The sequence below is a fragment of the Salvelinus sp. IW2-2015 genome, linkage group LG4q.2 (genome assembly GCF_002910315.2).
Source record: "Salvelinus sp. IW2-2015 linkage group LG4q.2, ASM291031v2, whole genome shotgun sequence".
Lineage (NCBI taxonomy): Eukaryota > Metazoa > Chordata > Actinopteri > Salmoniformes > Salmonidae > Salvelinus > Salvelinus sp. IW2-2015.
In genome coordinates, this window is record NC_036843.1 from 28,291,350 (window position 1) to 28,297,063 (window position 5,714).

At 41.5% G+C, this 5,714-nt stretch overlaps 1 pseudogene; it reads right to left on the reverse strand.

Annotated features, from left to right (window-relative positions):
• LOC111963093 (nesprin-3-like) overlaps nucleotides 1-4,664 on the reverse strand; it is a 47,698-nt pseudogene extending 43,034 nt beyond the window's left edge.
• Between the last annotated feature and the right edge of the window lie 1,050 nt (nucleotides 4,665-5,714).

Sequence of the window (5,714 nt, forward strand, 5' to 3'; positions counted from 1 at the left end):
CCAACTAAGTACTGACACAGGCTCAGAGAGACAGTGAGACCAAACCTAACTAAGTACTGACACAGGCTCAGAGAGACATTGAGACCCAACCCTAACGAAGTACTGACACAGGCTCAGAGAGACAGTGAGACCCAACCCTAACGAAGTACTGACACAGGCTCAGAAGACAGTGAGGACCCAAACTAACTAAGTACTGACACAGGCTCAGAGAGACAGTGAGACCCAAACCTAACTAAGTACTGACACAGGCTCAGAGAGACAGTGAGACCCAAACCTAACTAAGTACTGACACAGGCTCAGAGAGACAGTGAGACCCAAACCTAACTAATACTGACACAGGCTCAGAGAGACAGTGAGACCAAACCTAACTAAGTACTGACACAGGCTCAGAGAGACAGTGAGACCCAAACCTAACTAAGTACTGCACAGGCTCAGAGAAAGAGAACAGTGAGACCCAAACCTAACTAAGTACTGACACAGCTCAGAGAGACAGTGAGACCCAAACCTAACTAAGTACTGACACAGGCTCAGAGAGACAGTGAGACCCAAACCTACAAGTACTGACACAGGCTCAGAGAGACAGTGAGACCCAAACCTAACTAAGTACTGACACAGGCTCAGAGAGACAGAGAGACAGTGAGACCCAAACCTAACTAAGTACTGACACAGGCTCAGAGAGACAGTGAGACCCAACCTAACTAAGTACTGACACAGGCTCAGAGAGACAGTGAGACCCAAACCTAACTAAGTACTGACACAGGCTCAGAGAGACAGTGAGACCCAAACCTAACTAAGTACTGACACGGCTCAGAGAGACAGAAGACCCAAACCTAACTAAGTACTGACACAGGCTCAGAGAGACAGTGAGCCCAAACCTAACTAAGTACTGACACAGGCTCAGAGAGACAGAGAACCCAAACCTAAACTAAGTACTGACACAGGCTCAGAGAGACAGTGAGACCCAAACCTAACTAAGTACTGACACAGGCTCAGAGAGACAGTGAGACCCAAACCTAACGAAGACTGACACAGGCTCAGAGAGACAGTGAGACCCAAACCTAACGAAGTACTGACACAGGCTCAGAGGAGTAGTTATAGTTGTCATAGTAGTTAGTAGTGTCAGAGTATTAGTAGTGTCAGTAGTAGTTAGTCGTGTCAGTAGTAGTTAGTAGTGTCAGCAGTAGTTAGTAGTGTCAGAGTAGTTAGTAGTCAGAGTAGTTAGTAGTTCAGAGTATTAGTTAGTGTCAGTAGTTTAGAGTGTCAGTAGTATTAGTAGTGTCAGTAGTAGTTAGTAGTGTCAGTAGTAGTTAGTAGTCAGAGTAGTTAGTAGTGTCAGTAGTAGTTAGTAGTGTCAGTAGAGTTAGTAGTGTAGTAGTAGTTAGTTAGTGTCAGTAGGTAGTTAGTAGTGTCAGGAGTAGTTAGTAGTGTCAGGAGTAGTTATAGTGTCAGAGTAGTTAGTAGTGCAGTAGTTAGTAGTGTCAGTAGTAGTTAGTAGTGTCAGTAGTAGTTAGTAGTGTCATAGTAGTTAGTAGTGTCAGGAGTAGTTATAGTGTCATAGTAGTAGTAGTGTCAAGTAGTAGTAGTGTCAGTAGTAGTAGTAGTGTTCAGGAGTAGTTAGTATGTCAGAGAGTTAGTAGTTCAGTAGTAGTAGGTCAGAGTAGTTAGTAGTGTCAGTAGTAGTAGTCAGTAGTATTAGTAGTGTCATAGTAGTTAGTAGTTTCAGGTAGTTAGTAGTGTCAGTAATTGGTTGGTCAGTGGTTGGTTGTGTCAGTGGTGGTTGGTCAGTAGTTGGCTGTCAGTAGTTGGTTGTGTCAGTGGTTGGTTGTGTCAGTGGTTGGTTGTGTGAGTAGTTGGTTAGGGTTGGTCTCACCTCTGTCTCCTCTGAGTCTGGCCTCCAGGGCAGCCCGGGGCCCTGGGTGTTGTCGTTGAGCCGGAGCCGCTCCTGGACGGCCAACATCCAGGACATAGCTGCCTCCAGGCTCTCCCTAAACAGGATCTCCTGCTGCTCCTGATGAGTCATCTGGACACACCAGCCTGTGGAGGAGAGGAGAGACATTAAACAGGCATGCGAAAAACTACAACAGCCCACCCGCCACTTGTTTTGGTAAACAGCTGAAAATGTGGCTAAAGAAATGTAACCACTCTCAAATTCTGCCTGCGGTGAAGTACAGAGAAGATATGTATTTAAAAGGATGTGTGTGTGTGTGTGTGGTGTGTGTGTTGTGTGTGTGTGTGGTTGTGTGTGTGTGTGTGTGTGTGTGTGTGTGTGTGTGGTGGTGGTTGTGTGTGTGTGTGTGTGTGTGTGTGTGTGTGTGTGTGTGTGCAGAGTCCATTAGTAAATAGAAAGCTTTTGTCAGATGATCAACTGGAGATAGACTACCAACAACACAGAAGTATAGAAGTGATACTGCTGCATGTTTTTTTCCCCTCATGTTGCAACCAACTGGCTCACAGCTGTAAATTCTGGATGTACAGTATAGGTATCAGTCAAAAGTTTGGACATACCTACTCATTCAAGGGTTTTTCTTTATTTTTACTACTTCTACATTGTAAAATAATAGTGAAGACATCAAAACTATTAAATAACACATATGGAATCATGTAGTAACCAATAAAGTGTTAAATCTAAATATATTTTATATTTGAGATTCTTCAAAGTAGCCACCCTTCGCCTTGATGACAGCTTTGCACACTCTTGGCATTGTCTCAACCAGCTTCATGAGGTCGTCACCTGGAATGCATAACAATTAACATGTGTGCCTTGTTAAAAGTAAATTTGTGGAATTTCATTCCCTCTTAACGCGTTTGAGCCACTCAGTTGTGCTGTGACAAGATAGCTCTATTTGGTAAAATACCAAGTCCATATTATGGCAAGAACAGCTCAAATTAGCAAAGAGAAACGACAGACTTGGTCATTTACCAAATAGGGCTATCTTCTGTATACCACCCCTACCTTGTCACAACACAACTGATTGGCTCAAACGCATAAAAAAAAAAAAAATCCACAAATTAACATTTAACAAGGCACACCTGTTAACTGAAATGCATACCAGGTGACTATGCATTCCAGGTGACGACCTCATGAAGCTGGTTGAGACAATGCCAAGAGTGTGCAAAGCTGTCATCAACGCAAAGGGTGGCTACTTTGAAGAATCTCCAATATAAAATATATTTTGATTTGTTTAACACTTTTTTTGGTTACTAAATGATTGTATATGTGTTATTTCATTGTTTTTATGTCTTCATTATTATTCTATAACGTGGAAAATAGTACAAATAAAGAAAAACCCTTGAATGAGTAGGTGTGTCCAAACTTTTGACTGGTCCTGTAGATACTTGAGTAAATCTACACAACATCACTACCTAGGTCTAGGCCTACTATTTTGCTCCACGGTTTCTTCAGAGAAGGCATAGCATGACTATACTTGGGAGGATCGCTCACACAGCCTACATAACATAACTCGTCTGATCAAAGAACACACCACAAAATAAATCCTTGAATGGGTGTAATCAACATACTTCAGTCAGTGCTGCACTGTTGAATCCGGCTATGAAGGAATGAGGGTGGTGCATTAAAGCATACCTATGACCAATTAGCATACTGTGGAATGTGAACTTAAGATCTACCTACCCCACCCAACAATGACGTTGTAGTGTAATGAGGTGTTATCAATGTATTTGACATGATGGTCTGTATGATTGAAAAAGACAGTACTTTCAATGTTTATACTACTCTCCCAAGGTAAGAATATAATATAAAATAATAGAATAGAATGCATTGTAGGCCTAGTCATGACAATACAATGTTAGGAAGGAAGAAGGGCGGTTTGAAGGGCACCGCAGGGAAGACACAAAATCGGCCAGAATGAGCAATTTTCATGCGTGACTCATTTTCCCCCACCACAAAACTCCCCATAATAAGCCCCAAGTTCCTCTGTCTACAGCGAATCTTTTAATATTCTCTATGAATGCAGAATAACATGAACAAAACCATACAATAGTAATTAATGCGATATTTTAATGGATGAACTAAACTTACCGATGTTCCAAAGCCAAGAATAATCAAGTCTAATAGACAAACTTAAAAAGTGTATTTTGAGAGTTTACAAGTAGGCTGCGCCGCTCCCCTCCTCGCGACATCTACTGTCTGACAGCTCGCGCTTCGTAAAAGTAAATAAGCTCGCGACACGACTACGGCTTCATCAAGGCTCCATTGTATCAATCTCAGACGGCGTTATGTGTTGACTGAGACGATCTGCATTCGTTGACCGAAGAAGTCCAAATAACTTTTATGGAAATAGTAGAGTAACGACTGAAGCAGAAATATATTTCAGGACATTTGTAAATGTAAATGTATAGCTATAACCAAAGAGGTTTGACATTAAAACGTTTGATATTGGGATATAACCTATAGAGGGATATACATACTATTCCTAGGCTAGGCCTACTGTAGTCGGACAAAGTGATCTTGTAACGATGGAGTCCATCATTTGTCATGCTCTTTTCTGTACAAATATCCATAACACAAACTGCCCTATCGATAACCGAAATAATAGTCGATATGAAATSAAGAACCGACTTACCGACATGTGCATCTGGTGAAAGTAGCAACTAGCTTGCCTGAACACAAATGAGCTGATATGTACTGTAAACTTGTGGCATACGCAGGAAGTACAGGCAGAGGCCTCTCTACTATAGCTGCTTTGGCTGGCGGACCAGATTTAGCCAGAGGAGAGCAGCAAATCCGCAACTGATAATCGTGGGGCGTGAGCGTCCTACGTCAACAATTCAAACTGAAAGGCGTACCCTGGAGAGAAGACARACTGGGCGCGTTCCTCTGCCCAGACGTTGTTGACGCCTGCCAGATTTTACAAAGCCTGGAGAGGTATTTTACGTATCAGCTAAACATATCATATGCTATAGCAATCTGTCAGTCAACGACAGTCAATAACGTAGCTCGCAACCATTGGTTTATGCGTCATAGGAGAACGCGATTGGAACCAGTGTGTGTGCGTGTGGCCTACTGTTAATCGTGTGATAAGTCGGTGTATAGTCTCTGAACAGTTGTAATTATTGCTTACACAATTGTCAGTTGAACATAATTTCAAACAGCAACATTTAGCATGAAACACATGTAATCAATATTTTATTACCACCAAATTATACAATAAATACATTATTTTATTTTAATCATCAACAATATCCACATGGAGTGATGCAGGAAAATATATTCCTTTACCGACTCCTCTATTCAAAATGAAATGGCAAAAGTAGTGTATGGTTTCACAAAACGTGTTCATGTAAACGGTTGTCTGGTGAAGAAATAACCTACAGCTGCATGTATTTAAAGTAACTTTCTGTCCACAGTTTGACACAAAACTACAGTTTACTGAAAGTAGTTGAATTCCAGTTCCTCACCTGACTAATAAAGACTCAAGTGGTCAATTAACAATACTGTACATTTAAGAAGATATCAATGTTTCTATCCCAAATAGCACCCTATTCCCTACATAGTGCACTACTTTTTATCAGAGCACTGGGACACCTTATCTCAAGCCATGTGCTGTTGTTGCTCTACAGTAGCTTGTTAAGGTATGACGGCTGATGGCATAGGACACCTCAGAAGTTTTGAAATTCCACTAACCTACATTCCACTAACCTTCATGAAGTGCCACAGTGGCACAAAATGACATTTGTTTTTAGATGTATATACA